Source organism: Nycticebus coucang, chromosome 9 (genome assembly GCF_027406575.1).
Source record: "Nycticebus coucang isolate mNycCou1 chromosome 9, mNycCou1.pri, whole genome shotgun sequence".
Classification (NCBI taxonomy): Eukaryota; Metazoa; Chordata; class Mammalia; order Primates; family Lorisidae; genus Nycticebus; species Nycticebus coucang.
In genome coordinates, this window is record NC_069788.1 from 7949267 (window position 1) to 7965690 (window position 16424).

Sequence of the window (16424 nt, forward strand, 5' to 3'; positions counted from 1 at the left end):
TGGCTTCGGTGTACATATTGAAAGAATGGCACTGCTAATAAACTTACAGAGAAAAATAAACTATCTAATAGAAAAAAAAAGAAAACTCAAAACACGTAATTGTTCCTTTGAAGAAAAACTCACAATGCATAATTGCCCCTTGTTTGATTAATGGCCTGGGGCTTAACTTGTTTTTTAAGATTAACCACCTGTGGTTAAATTGTTTTATTTGAAAGTTTATTTTCACAGCATGTGAAAAGAATTGAGAAGATAGCGTGTGAACAGTGCCCCCCACTCCTGCTCTGTTTTTTTTCTTGTTTTATGAAAGGGGGTGCACCATTCCTGGAGGTGCTGCAATCCCAGGTCCAAGTCAATGCATGGGCTAGACAGAGCAGCTCTTATTCCAACTCCCTGCTACAAAAATCCATTTAATGTAATATCCTTGAATAGAGGGCATATCAGATATTGAAATGATAAGAACAGATACTACACCTGATTTTAGCCAAAAGGCCTGAAGCAATAAACTTCTGCTCTTTCCAGAGCATATACCAAGGACCCTGATAAGCCAGCCTCACAGAGAAGAGGAAAAAATTAAAAAGAAAGGAAAAACAAACACAGCAAAGTCACAGCTGCTTCTATTATCAGCTCGCAGCAGCCACTTTTTTTCTTTCTCTTTACACTCATGAAAACCCGAAGCCCCTTATTCTCCGAGCCGGCATTTCTCCTTTTCTCTCATGATGTGCCCTTCCCACCCTCGGGAAGTAAAATAAACTTTCTTTAAAACTATTCTAATCTTTGTGTCAAGAAGTTTTTCTCAACTGGTACTACAAGCTCCACCCTAACCCATGGGATTACCGCTCAGCATCCTTTAACATGCCATTTTAAAGCATTCTGTGAAACAAGGCCGAGAGTAATACCAACGGATATCCATGAGGTTTAGGGAAGTGATAGACTCATAGATTTTACTTTTAAAGAAATTAAGTTTGACTGAAGTCGTTAAGAGATTGACTTACAGAAATAAGAAGTGTATTAAAAACAGAGAATATTCAAGAATGGGAAAAAAAAGTATCCAGTGTACTCAATACTATTATGAAACCAATATATAAACACTTACACATTCATATGAATGATAAAAAAAAAGATAGTCCTGAAGGGGGGAGAGAAGGGGGAAGGAGGGGAGGAGGAGGGCAAGTGGAGGGAGGGTATTTGGTGGGATCTCACCTAATGTACACAATGCAATGGTACATTTCAAAACAACCATATTATAAATGTCTTACCACAAAAATAAGTAAGGTGATGATTGCATTAATTAGTTTGATTTAAGCATTCCACATTGTATATCAAATCATCATATTGTATCCACAAGTATATACAGTTATGACTTAATAAAAATTAAGTAACTAAAATAGAGAATACATTTTTATCAATTCCTTTTGTTCAGTTTTTAAATAAAATTATTATTGGCTTATTGATATAAATTTAGGTTTAGAGATGAATTGCAAAGATATTGGAGTTCTCCTGTATCCTGTGCACAATTTCTACTAATGTTAACTTCTTACATTATTATGGCACATTTGTCAGAGCCAATGACCCAATAAACCTGAATTATTGTTAACTAAACTCATGCTTTCATTATTTTTCATTTTCATTTAAAAAATATCTTTTTTGGGGCAGTGCCCGTGGCTCAAAGGAGTAGGGCACTGGCCCTATATGCCAGAGGTGGTGGGTTCAAACCGAGCCCTGGCCAAAAACGAAAAAAAAAAAAAAATACATATATATATGTATATCTCTTTTCTGTCCCAGAATTCCATCATCTTGCATTTAGTCATCATGCCTTCTTTGACTTGTCTTAGCTGTGATGATTTCCTGCTCTTTTACCGTTTCTCATGGCTTGACAACTTACAGAGTAGTGGATGGATATTCTGCGGAATTACTTCTCCATTAAAGTTTGTCTGGCATTTCTCTCATCATTAGACTATGGTCCTGAGTTTGGAGAGTGAGACAAGAAAGGTGAATTGTCCTTCTCATCACATCATATCAAAGATGCATAGTATCAAATTATCACTGAGTAAGTTAATCTGTATGACCTGAGTAAGGTGGTAGTTGCTAGGTTTCTCTACTGCAGAAATACATTTTCCCCTCTTTTCCATATTGTACTCTTTGGAAGCAAGCCACTAAACATAGACCACTTAAGGAGTGGGGAGTCACACTCATGTCCTTGGAAAGAATAATATATTTGTACATGATTTGGAATTCTTCTATACAGAGATTTTTCCCTTGTCCCCGTTTTTTAAATTCATCATGTATTTATATTAGAATGAACTCATGGACATTTATTTTATACTCAGAGATATAATCCAAGACTGCTTTATTTATTTTGCTGCTTTAATTGTCCACACTTGGCTATTAGGGGACGTTTCAATTGGCTTCTGTTCTTTTTTCTTTGACAAACATCCATTGTTTTGTTTTTAGAGCACTATTACTTTCTGGCACTAAAAGATGACCCAGGCTCATGCTATATACTCTCCAGATCAGCATGAGCTTGGTTTTTAACCTCGTATGTTATTCTAAGCACTCTACATTTTCATATTTTAGATTAAGTTAGCACTGTGGGGAAACGATGTCTTTGCAGACTAGTTTTTACCAAATTTAGTCAATATAAAATAATGCTCTTAAATATATTCAATAAAATATATCATTATATCCAATCCATTTTACTAACTTTCAGCTGGTATGAGGTATACTGAGGAATCCTTCAAAATGCTCATATTGTGGGAGCAAAGAAGATATTATTCAACCTTCCTTGGTACTAGGGAATATTTCTTACTAGAAAAAAAAAGAAAAGAAATAAGGAAAGAAATAAATAAGATGGCTAAAGTTATGAAACCAAGAAAATGAGTAGAATGGTAACATAAAAACCTATCAGGAAGGGTTAACAGAATCTAGGTAGCCTGGGTGAGAGTAAAGTGAGATATGAGGTCAGAGGATCCACAGAGTTTACGGACAGGAGACAGGATAAAATGCAGGCACCACTGAGAAGATTTGGGGGATAGAAATTGTCTGTCTTTGGAGATCTTCTGACTGAAAATAAACAAGGTCAACTAGAGAAAGCATTAATTTTAGAGGTCATTTGTTCAATCCAGAATTAAAACAAAAACTTTCTTAGAAGCCTTAGAACCCTATGATGTGTAACCAAAGTCTGAGCACATTATTAACAAAATAATTTTACTATCCAATCAGTCATCATGACCTACCTCTGGGCTAGGACTTTGTCTATTTTACAGCACTGAGTAAAATAGATAGAATATCTGCATTTGGGACATTTGCATTCTGTGAGGAGGCAAAAACAAAATAATGATAGTAATACTAGATGAAAAAGAAAAGAGAAAAGGAGGTGGAGGAGGCCACACCATCCTTCTGTGGTTATAAGTACTAAAAACAAAAACAATGAATTGAAGTTACAAAATAACAGATGGAGGGTACAATGGTTAGAGCAACATTTCTTTACCTGTGAGTCGCAATCCCTTTGTAACAATGAAAATACATCCTGCATATCAGATATTTACATTACGATTCATAACAGTAGCAAAATTATAGTTATGAAGTAGCAACGAAAATAATTTTATGGTTAGGGGTCACTACAACACGAGGAACTGTATTAAAGGGTCGTGGCATTAGGAGGCATTAGGAAGGCTGAGAACCACTGGGTTAGAGAATATCACTCTGAATAGTATCTGGGCAGAAATCTGGGATGGGAGGAAATATGTGTAGCTAAGTAGAGGGAACAAATTCCAGGCAGAGGAAAAGCAAATTCAAACACCAAACCAGTGGGGCAAGGAGGTTATAAACAAGGTTATAAACAAGGAGGGGAGAAGCACAGTCTGTCATGTCTTTGCGATCTGGTAGAAATGGAAAGCCATCGGAGGAGTTTTAAAATAGAAATGACATGACCTGGCATGTAAAGCCCATCTGGCCATTTTATATATTAATAGATAAGACTGAGGGATTGAAGGGGAGTAGAGGAAATATTTAGGAGACTATTCAATAACCCAGACAAGAAGAAATGGATAAAGATGATTTGACTAAGGTATACTTGACAGGCTTTGAGGATGATTTAAGTGTGGTATATGACAGAAAGAGGGGAGACAAGGATTACTCCAAGATTTGGGGTCTTATCTACTAGAACAGAGTTTCCATTGACTAAATGGAAAAACTACAAGAGGGAGGGAATGTAAAATGAAGTTTTGAACTTGCTAATTTTAAGAAGTCTATTAGATATCCAGATATCATTTAGGCAATGGAATAATCTATCTGGAACCCAGTAGATGGTGTGGGAAGATGTGTATGTACACATTTATTTTTTGTGGTTTATATTGACACAAAATAGTAATACTTATTTTTTAAGTACATGGGATTTGTTAATATCATGGGTAATGATCAAATCAGGGTGATTGAGATATCCCTCACCCCAAGCATTTATCTTTTCTGTGTATTGGAAACATTCCAATTCTTCTCTAGATCTAATTTTGAAATATACAATAAATTATTTAGTTGACTATAATTTCCCTACCATACTATCAGATACTGGAACTTATTTATCCTACAGAACTGTATTTTGTACTCAATAACATCCTCCCTGCACCCCCAACCCTTCCCAATATCTGATAAACACTGTTCTACTCTCTGCCTTCATGAGGCCCACTTCTTTTAGCTCCCACACGTGAATGAGATCATGAGATATTTGTCTTTCTGTGTCTGCTTATCTCACTTAACATAATAACCACTAGTTCTATCTGTGTTGCTGCAAATGACAGGATTTTGTTCTTATGGCTGAAAATTATGCATATATCCATATATCACATTTTCTTTATGGTCACTTGGATGGATTCCGTATCTTAGTTATCATGAATGGTGCTTCTGTAAACATGCGATTGCAGGTGCATCTCTGATAAACAGCTATCCTTCCTTTTGGATATAGACCCAGCAATGGGATCACAGGATCATATGGTAGTTCTATTTTTTGTTATTTGAGGAACCTCCACACCATTTCTTTAATGGCTGACTTACTTTCCATTTCCAACAACAGTCTACCAGTGTTCCCCTTCCCCCATATTCTCATTAACATCTTTGTTTTTTTTTTTTTTTTTGTCTTTTTGATGGTAGTCATTTTAACGAGGGTAAGATGAAGGCTCATTGTGGTTTTGATTTGCATTTCCCTGATCATTAGTGATATTCAGCATGTTTTCATATATCTGTTGGCCATTTATATGTCTTCTTTTGAGAAATGTCTATTCAGGGCTTTGGAGATATAAACCTAGAGTCATTAGTACATAGACATTTTTAATTTTTTATGCTTTAATATTATAAGGCCAGCTTCTTCTGGATGTGTGTGAAATCAGTAAATCTTTTTCAAGCTAACTTACTACGTCCCTAGTATTACTATAAAACAGTATGTGCACAACAATATACTCTCCCTAAGCATAACCATTTTGTTCATGAGTCCACTGAGAAAGCATTGGAGTTGGAGAGAAAGAGACTGATATCCACAAATTATTTGTTTGCCTGATTATTGAGAGTTTTATCTGAAGTGGATGACATTAACAAAGCATTTTTATGGAAAACAATTTCTCTTTCTCTGAGATATCCATCCATATGCCTCTTTCCTCTTACCTGTACCTTGCTTTCAATTCTCCAGTTCTATTCTTTCCAAACCCCTGATCACTTGGGCATTCTGCTAGCGAGACAGTATAAATTCAACTGTCATATCACCTGAACTCCTGTGCAAAGTGGCGGCCAGCTCTACTCATGAGGTCATTTGTCTGTCTTTTATAGCCATCTTTTACTGGAATTGTAATGCTACAATAATGCTTGTATAGCAAGTGCTATCAAATCATATAAAATCACCCATTAAGTGGACGCTATTTTTTTCTTCTTTATTCAGCTGGTCCTAGGAGAATCCTTAGGTGTGGACACAAGTTTATGATTGCCTGGAGTATTTATAGCTACACAATTTTATAGTCCCACCAGTAATATATGTGTATGAGGGCTCCATTGTCCCCTAATCCACGCTGACACATTATCTGTCTGGCTCAATTATAACATCCTAGTGTTTGAGGAGATATCTCACTGTGGTTTGAATTCTCATTTCCCTAATGACTAATGATGTTTCACATCTTTTAATGTGTTTATTGGTCATTTTATATCTTCTTTGAAGATATATCTATTCAAATCCTTTGCTCATTTTTAATCAAGTTATTTGTACTTTTATTGTTGTATTCTAAGAATTCTTGAGATAGTCTAAAAACTAGATCCTTACCAGTTATGCTCATAAATATTTTGCCCTATTCTGTAGGTAATGTTATCACTTTCTTGATAGTATTCTTTAAAGAACAAAACTTTAGTTTTGATAAAAAAATTCACTACCTATTTTTTTGGCTGCTTGTGCTTTTGTGTCATATCTAAGAAATAATTGTCATACACAATGATGTATACTTATTTTTTCCTAAAAGTTAAATAGCTGAAGCTGTAACATTAGAGTGTTTAATTCATTCATTTTCAGTTAATTTTTTTAAATATGGTATGAGGTATGTCCTCTGGAGTTTCTACTCTGTTAGTGTATTGATGGGCTAATGATTGGACAAAGGTTTCTGGAACTACTAGCTCTCTAAACCTTGGCCAGGGAGCTCTGCATGTGTGTTTATGCAGCCAATTGTTTACAGCTCTGCCTTGGCCTTTATTTTTTGCTGCACAAAGCCACAAAGTTAACTAGAAGTGAGAGCTTAGGACCTTCTCAGATGTTTCCTGGGCAGCCACACTGCCCTGGGCATACTTAGAGCTGCACACAGATGCACAGCCATCTAGAAGCTCAGAGCCAAGTCAAAGCCTTTTCAGATTTCTTACGAACATCCATCGCATCATCAAGCTTTTCCTTTTAAACACTTGTTTGCCCAACTCTGTCACTGTCAAACTCTACCATTTGTCTCTGCTGTCATGTACTGTCTCAGGATGCCATAGTGCTAAACTATTACCATGTTTTTCTTTTGTTGTTCTTTTTACCAACACCTCTGAGAAAAAAGGGCTGTTAACACTACCAAGCTCTGAATGAGGTCAAATAAAGACAGCCTTATGTTATGAGTGGTATTTTCCAAGAACTGTGATACAGCCTGGATTAATAATTCTCTGGGAATGGGGCTTGGTGGATCTCACCTGTCTCTTCCAGTGTCTGCCAGCCCTCTGCTAATGGGCTTTGTATTTCAAAGTCACACTGGAGCTGGGTAAAGGGGATAGGATAGGGCAAGTTAAAACACCACAAAACTCGCTGTTTTTACCTAGACTCAGCCATTTTTCTTGAATAAACACTCCCTGGGTAGCTGCAAGTCTTGTTAATTGGTACACCTTTTGGGGACGTGTCTAACAAAAGCAATCAGTGTAACCTGGTTCTGTGTACCCTTGATGAATCCACAATAATAAACAAAAGTTTTGAAAATCATGATTCTGACCATTTTTGCCAGTGTTCTCATTTCTTTTATGAATAAGATAATTTTGGGAGGTCCTTACTCTGATATCACTCATATACATTTATTTTTAATATTTTACTGAGAACATTTTCTCTGTTCTCATTTTCAAGGAAATATTCACAATGGTTTATTTCTTATTTTACCTGTTCAGGATAATGTTCCTGAAACAGAAGTTATTCTTTCATTCTCCGAAGTTTCCTGTACTAGTTATATTTGTAATTTATTTTGATAAAATAGCGTATCTTCTAGGGATTGTCTAAACTCATTATTTAAAGTTAAAATTATTGGTGAACTTTTGACACATGTATTTATAATTTCTTTATCCATCCGGATTATAATTGTTTTAAAGACAGGAACTGTATCTGATGTCTATTTGATATCTTACCTGTCCTGAACTAGTTCCAGACATATGTATTGAATTCCATGGACCACTAATTTAAAATCAAATTGTGTATTTGGCTATGGAACTTGTTATCAAAATTGTACATATGCTATATTTTTTAGAGCTGGAAGCTTTGGGAATTAAAGAATTTAATTACATTGGCAGAATATTTCTTCAGGTTATATTTGAGGCCTTTTCCATGTGATAAGCTCTGTGTGTTTTTATCACTTTTCTGGAGGATTGCCCTTAATTTTTACAGGAATTTAAATAATTTGCATTCCTCAAATTTTATTTACCTCAAAGCATTTCATAGCTAGTCTCTTTATACTATAGCTACTCCCTCCCATAGCCCATGAAACAGAGTATCAATGACATAATTTAATTATATTTCTTTCTGGTAAAAATACTACACTTATCTTAACCACCTTAGACTTTTGGGAACACAATACATTGAAAAATCAATTAATGTGAATGGATCTTTATTACTTTCAAAATGTAATTGCAATGAAGAAAACTGATGAAAATACATCCTATGGGAACTGTCTGCCTTTCACTGGTGAAACTCTAAAACATGAGATATACTCTGCTGTTGAAATAATTTGAAATAATTCAGATACAAGTACATTAGCACCGCGAACAAGAAATGAATGAGGTAATGTTTGTCCTTCAAACAGATACTGCTGCTTTCATGCCAAGAAGCCTGCTTCTCCCTGAGCTTCACTGAAAACTTTAAAATATTCATGGCAAAAGCAGCCATGCCTTTTCTCATCCGAGTGGTGGGAATGAGAGTGGTTCTATGTAACTTGACAGTAGCTTCTCCTGTTTTTCATCCAGCATGTATTTGGCTTTGCTGAAAATGAAGGAAGCAGCTCAATTCTCTTTCCTTTCTTCATTCTCTCCATCCCCACAGGGAGTTGGCACAAAGGAAAATAAAACCCTTCTATGTTTTTAAGCCGAAACTAGCAGAACTGTATGTGGGATATTCTTCCTCTACGGCACTGTGCCAGAATTAAAAAGGAACGCTCCGTCCTTCCCTTCCCTGCCATCACTTCCCCACGCACAAAAATTGTTTTCTTTCTACTGAACTTAAGGGGATGTAAATGATGAGATATCATGGAAACCTGACCCAATCAGAAGGCTTTTGTTTTTTTCTCAAGAAACCTCTCCTCAATACAGCAAAAAAAAAAGAAAAAGAAACACTTAGAAACAATGAGTGTAAACGAAGAACAGAAATGATTTCCATATCAAGACGCACATGCACCTGTTAATTCCCTGACATTGTCATTCCTTGAGTCAACAGTTAAAAATAAATCCTGTCCCAGTAATTCATTAAATCTGCCATGATAGCTATTAACTAGAAGCAATACCTACCTATCCTCTTGCAGAGGTAGTCAGCCATAACCAAGATATTATTTTGGGAACCCCAAATATAAGTTGTAATGTTTAAACATGAATGAACAACACACTTTATCAAATTCTATAAATTTCACTTGCATAGGGAAATAGTTTCACTTTTTATGTGTTCCAACACTGGTCTAAAAATCTGAGTAAAGATTGAAGACACATTGAAACTTACTTCTACAACTAAAAACCAATTAATTTTTATAATTATTTTGTACTGAGGGTTGGTATATGTTCTGATTCCCTTCATATCTGAAAAAAAAAGTCTCTTGACTTAAAATGAAAATCAACTTAGCTACATAGAAAAGCCGAATGTCACAAGTTTTCTTTTCCCCTCAAAAATTATGAAGTCCTTTCATCACCCTCATATTTTTAGTACTGAGAACTCTGAAACCAGCCTAATTTTCTTGTTTTGTTGTTTAATCCCGAATTCTTGTCACATTCTTTATAAATAATATGAAGATATTTCAAAGGAGACTACTTGGAAGCTGATAACATCCCTGTACTCACCAGCCCTTTGGATATGCAAGTTCAAATCTTCATGCTATTCAAAAAATTGGTTTTAATTTATTATTAATTATTATATATTTGTATGTTTCCATGTGCTCCACTATCTGTACTGTTGCTCAACATTTTCTTACGAAGTGACTCACTGAGGTCTGGTAGGGTTTCACCCCCTGGTACTGGCCGGTGGTGATATCTACCAGGAGAGAGAGCTGCAAGTTCACTCCTTGTACCTTTGTTATCTGTAGATCCCAAGTACACAGTTTTATGAAATGAAATGTATCACTCCAGTGTCCCCAGACGTAATTTAGGTCTTCTTTTTATTATGTTTTTATTTGTATAAATGTATGAGATACAAGTGGAATTTTGTGGCATGGAGAGACTGTGGATGGAGAATTCAGGACACGGAGGGTGTCTATCACCTCCGGAACGTACATGGTGCCCATCTGATCATTCCCTGTCATCTCTTCCCGTCCTCTTATCCTTCTGAGCCCCATGTGTACCGTTCTACACTCTGCATCCAGGTGTACACATTGGTTAGCTCCCCCTTCTAAATAAGGACATATGTGTTTTTTTTTTTCTTTCTGTGTCAGAATTGTTTCACTTAAAATAATGCCCTCCAATTAATGGCATGATGTTGCCAAAGACACGATTTTGTTCTTTTTCTTTTTGTTACATGGATGTATTATATAGTGGGGTGAAGTCTGGGCTTTTGGTGTACCTGTCACCCAGGAAGTGTACAGTATACCCAAAGGTAATTTTTCTTTGGCCTCCTCTGAGTGTCAATGTCCTTTATCCCCCTTTCTCTGACCATATGCTCCATAGATTAGCTCCCACTTAGAAGTGATATCACGTGGTATTTGGTGTGAGTTACTACACTTTATAAAATGGCCTCCAGTTCCATCCAAGTTGCTGCAAAAGACATTATTTCATTCTTTTTTATGGCTGAGTTAGTATTCCACGGTGTATATACACCACATTTCCTTTATCCACTCATGAACCAATGGACACTTAGGTTGATTTTATATCTTTGCAACTGTGAATTGTGCCATGATAAGCTTGTGAGTGCAAGTGTCTTTTTGATATAATGACTTGTTTTATTTTGAATACTCAGTAGTGGGATTACTAGATATAATGGTAGATTAAATTTTAGTTCTCTGAGGAATTTCATCGCTGTTCTCTATGGAGGTTGTACTAATTTACATTCCTACCAACAGTGTATAAGCTTTCTCTTTTCACTGCATCTGCACCAATACCATATAGGTCACTAAGAAAGTTTGAAACAGACTATGTTATCCATTGTTTTGCTTCCAAGAAACACAGTGGACAGCATCCATCCTGATTCGTCTGTGCAAGTTTCAGCTTGCTTGGCTTGTTAGTGTGGTTGAGAGGGCTTCATTTCTCCATCCAGGCAGATTTTACATTACTCGATTTTTGTGTCTAAAACCTTTTGTAATGATTTACTCTATTACTCTTTTAGTTTTTAAAAATGGCCATTCTAACTGATGGAAGATAGCACATCATCATGGTTTTGATTTGCATTTTCCTGAAAATTAGTGACACAGCATTTTTTATCGTTTTTTTTTTTTTGCTATTTGTTTAATTGTTTTCAGAAATGTTTGTTCATATGTCTACTTTTTAATGAGATTATTTGTTTTGTGTTTTTTTATTGAGTTGTTGGACTTCTTTGTAAAATTTGGATTTTAGTCTCCTGTTGGATACATAGTTTGCAAATATTTCCCCCATTCCGTAGTTTGTTCACACTATTTCTTTTGCTGTGCAGAAACTTTTCTGTTGCTTGTACTTTTGAGGTGTTACTCATGAATTCTTTGCCTGGAACAACATCCAGAAATCTTTTCTTGAGTTTTGATTCTTATAGATTTATAGTTTTAGGTCTTATATTTAAGTCTTTAATCCATCCTGAGTCTATTTTTTATATATGGGGAGAGATAAGGGTCCAGTTTCATTCTTCTGCGAATGGCAGTCCAGTTTTCCAAGCACCATTTATTGAAAAGGGTGCCCTTTCCCCATTATATGTTCTCACTGATTTTGTCAAGCATTGGCTATAAATATGTGGCTTTATTTCTGGGTTCTTTATTCTTTTCCATTGTTCTGTGCGCCTGTGTTTATACCAACAGCTTGCTGTTTGAGTTACTATGAACTTATAATTTGAAGTCAAGCTTTATTCTTTTTGCTTAGGATTACTTAGAGTATGCAGGTTATTTTTAGTTCTATGTGGGTTTTTCAAAATTCTGTAAAAAATTACATTGATGTTTTAATGGGGATTGCATTGAATCTGTAGATTGCTTTGGACTGCATGATCATTTTAGTGATAATAATTCTTCTGACCCATGAGAACGGGCCATTTTTTCCCTTGTTTGTGCTGGCTATAGCACCTTTCATTACTGTTTTGTAGTTTTCTGAGTATAGATATTTTGCCTGCTTGGTTACATACCTTCCTAGGAATATTTTTTCTTTTTGTAGTTATCATAAATGGGATTGCCTTCTTCATCTTGTTCTCAGTTGCCTTGTTATTGGTGTATAGAAACACTACTGATTTTTGTGCATTGATTTTGTACCCTGAAACTTTACTTAATTTATCAAGTTTAAGAGGCTTCTTTAGAGGGTCTTTAGGGTTTTCTAGATATAAAATGTATCATCAATTAACAGGGATAATCTGACTTCCTCTTTTCCAAATTAGACATCTTTTTTCCTTTTTCACTTGCCTGATTGCTCTACCTTGGACTCCCAGAGCCTCACTTGCATTGCAGCTGAGGAACCCAGACAGGCAGCCCACCTTGGGTTATATATCCCAGGACCACATGATCCTTGGGCAAAGCTTTGAAGGACATCCTGCTTCCGGTATTATACTGAACAGGAGGGGTGAAAATGGACTCCCTTCCCTTTTCTTAGAGTGAATGCATTTAACTTTCCCCCATTCATTACGATGTTGGCTGTGGGTTTGTCACATAGGCCTTCCTTATTTTGAGCTGTGCTGCTTCTATGCCTAGTTTGTTGCATCTTTTTATCAGGAGGGATGCTGAATTTTATCAAATGCTTTTTCTACATCTATTGAGATGATTGTATGAATTTTATCCTTAATTCTGCTAATGTGAAGAATCATACTTCTTGCTTTGTGTATGTTGAACCATCTTTGTATCCCTGGTATAAAACCCACGTGATCATGGTGTATTATCCTTTTGATGTGCTATTGGATTCAGTTTGCTAGTATTTTGTTGAGAATTTTTATGTCTTTGTTCATCAGGTATATTGGTCTGTACTTTTCTTTTATTGCTATGTCCTTGTCCCATCTTTGTATCGTTGTGATCCGGCCTTTGTAAGATGAGTCAGGGAGAAGTCCTTCATCGACTTTTTTAGAAAAGTTTCCAGATGATTGAGGTATCTAAATCTGGTAGAATCTGGCTGTGAATCCATCTGGTCCTGGATTTTTTTGTTATTGTGAAGAGGTTTCTTTTTGTTTTGTTTTGTTTTGTTTTTTATTACTTGTTCTATTTTACTACTTATTTTTGGTCTGTTCATAATTTCTATTGCTTCCTGGTTCAACCTTGTTTCCAGAATTTATGCATTTCCTCCAAATGTCTTATTTGTTAGCATCTAGTTGTTCAAAATTGTTTGTGATGATCTTTTTGTATTTTTGTAGTGTCAGTTGTAATGTTATTTACAACTGAACTTATTTTATTTCTGATTTTATTTGTTCTTCTGTCTAATGAGAATATAGCTAGATTTTTATCAATTTTATTTATCTTTTCCTAGAACCAACTTTTCATTTCATTGATTCTTTGGTTTTATTTGTTGGTTAGTTGATTTGTTGGTGTCTATTTCGTTTAGTTGTGCTTTAATCTTTTTTGTTTCTTTCCTTCTCCTAACTTTGGGTATGGTTTGGCCTTAATTTTCAAATACTTTGAGGTGTGACATTAGATTGTTAATTTTTCATCTTTCCACTTTCCTGATGTAGGCATTTAACATTACAAACTTCCCTCTTAGCACTTCTTTCTCTGTATTCCACAAGTTTTGGTACATTGTATTTCCATTTTTTTATTTCAAAATTAAAGAAATAATTCTGTCAAAATTTCTTTGCTGACCAAATGTTTGTTCAGAGCATGTTCTTTAATTTCCATGTCTTTGTATAATTTTTGAAGTTCCTCTTGAATGATTTCTAGTTTTATTCTTCTTTGATCAGAAGATACTTGATATAATTTCAGTTTTGTAAAATGTGTTGAGACTTGTTTTGTAGCCTAACGTATGGTCTATCTTGGAGAGTGTCCCGTATGTTGATGAGATGAATGTATATTCTATAGTTGTTGGATAGAATGGTCTGCAAATATAGATTTTCTTTAATTTCAGCCTTCTGTTGGTCATTGTAATGGGAACTTAGAATTAGGAAAGACGAGAGACACGGGGAAGAGCGGGGAGGGCTTATTACTCTGTTTCCTGTAAGTATAACTCATACTTTTAATGTAATTTTGTTTTCACTTTAAAATAGCACCTGATGCATGAAATATAAAGTTCATGGAACATTTAGAGGATATTTGGTTAAAATTTGATGTTATTTAAATTATCAAATCATTTTATCAACATCTCTTTGTCAGCATAATAAAGATATTATAATTAGTACATAAAGCTATTTGGTACTGACCTCCATCACTGAGATTCCTAAAATTCAACTGACATTGAAATTGACTGAACTAGATAAATAAAGAAAAATATAGAGTTTTCATCTGGCATTTTGGATGTATTAGGGGAGGGAAACTTTCTAAAATACAGAAGTATCATACTCAATCCAGGAAACCATATGTAAACATAGCAAACTTTGTAATTGTCCATATTGGTTTGTGATTTTTAAAAACAAAATATCTAAATTGCTAATGCTCTGTGTTGAAGTTAGATAAGTACAGTCTTCCTCACTCGGTGTTTACAACTGAAAATTCTACACAGACTACAAAAGTAACTACTTGAAGACTGAAACGTAAACACTGGCAGGAGGATCTGAAGTTAAAACTTGAAAGAGGCCCACAGTGGGTAGTGAGTTTCACATTTTTTCCCCTTTATCTCCTGGCTTGGATGTTTACCTGAGCTGCTCCCTTGAAAGGCCGTGGACTTTAATTCTAGTGTCCCCAGCTGCAGGACAGCACCGACATCACTACTTAGCCCACCAAGGCTTATTAGTTGTAGTCATGACATTGTGCCAGAAAGGCCTAGCTTCCACACAGTGGGTGCCAGACCTTCATTCGGTGAGACAGAGCTCAGGTTCTGCTGGCATTTGCTGTGGCTTCAAGGCACTACTGGCTGAATCAGAAACCCAGCGTGGTCTGTGACAGAATGAGATACAGGATGGCAATCCAACACTTTGTCAGGTTACTGCTGGTGGCCACAGCTTGGAAAAGCCTAAAAAAGGAATAATGTTTCTGGGCCACTGTTGCCACATCCTTGTGGGAAAACAGCTTTACAGGTTAGAGCTTTATCCCGCCCAGGACCTCGAGTGTTCCCTACTCATGAAATAAGCTTGATAGGTCCTAGCTTGATAGTGACCCAGTCTGTGTGTTCCAGGCTCAAGGCTACTACCTCTATGGGCACCCATTGTTCCTGTGGCTTGGTCCCAACATTTTGGTCTTACTCACCCAGCAGGAAGGCTGGTTATGTCCTGCACAATCTCAACACATCTGCAAACGTCATTCACTAGCTTGGAAGGATCCAATGTCCCCTGTACCACCCTAGGAACCCTAGCACCCTGGTATTCCTGGTTCCTGTCCTCTACCTCTGTGAGATCCTGTGGAAGGGAGGAACCCAGGGGAAGCATCACCTCCAAATTGAATTTGGAGAGCCTTATCTAGGGTACTATAATGGCCTAAACCACAAACCTGAAGACATTCACTCAAAGGGAATAAAGAAAAATAATAGCTGAGAACACTGATAGTGGGATTTTGCAGGCACAGTCCAATCAGGCATTTGCTTAGTTCACATCCCAGCATTTCTCAGCATGCACTGCCATGTCCTGAGTCCCTTGGCTTGGGACGCACTGTGTAGGCCCCATCCTGCCCTGTTACATGGGGTGTCACTCTGTTCGCTGGTCATGTCGATGTCCTTTCTTCACATGCCTTGTAGTTGGCTGCTGCATTGTTCAGTAGCTCCACTGGCCTGAGGATGGCCAGGTGTGCGGAACATCTGTTGTATCCATGAGAGTGCACACATCATTCATTGCTTGAGCAGTGAACGATGTTCCTTGGTCAGAGAGAAGTTCTATGGAGTAATGAAAATGTGACCGAAGTTTCTTTCAAGAGCAGCTGTGGTAGGCCCAGTCAGTATCCATATGAGTGACACATATTTTCCCCACCCCCACCTCTGGCAGCAAACTATTGTAATACTTCTTGTTCTCATACAGGTAGCCCTTCAACTGCCCAGTCACTCAGTAGACGTTCTCCTGACCAGACGGCTAGGTTGTTGGCACAGCCCACATGTCAGTGGAAGTGTAGCAGGATGTGGTGGTAGGGGCGGCCTGCGTGGCCATCACGACTATGTAACTTGGTTCATTGGTCAGCATTTCCATGTCCAGTCTCAGTCAAAGATGCCACCACAGCCCAGGGGGCTGTGTGTGCTTGTCATTTGATGGTGCTGTCAGTAAT

The 16424-nt window shown here is 36.7% G+C and overlaps 1 non-coding gene across 1 annotated transcript; it reads right to left on the reverse strand.

Annotated features, from left to right (window-relative positions):
* Positions 1-305: 305 nt before the first annotated feature.
* On the reverse strand, positions 306-500 carry LOC128595285 (U2 spliceosomal RNA). The gene has a single exon (XR_008382915.1). It is a non-coding gene; the product is annotated as a U2 spliceosomal RNA (small nuclear RNA).
* Between the last annotated feature and the right edge of the window lie 15924 nt (positions 501-16424).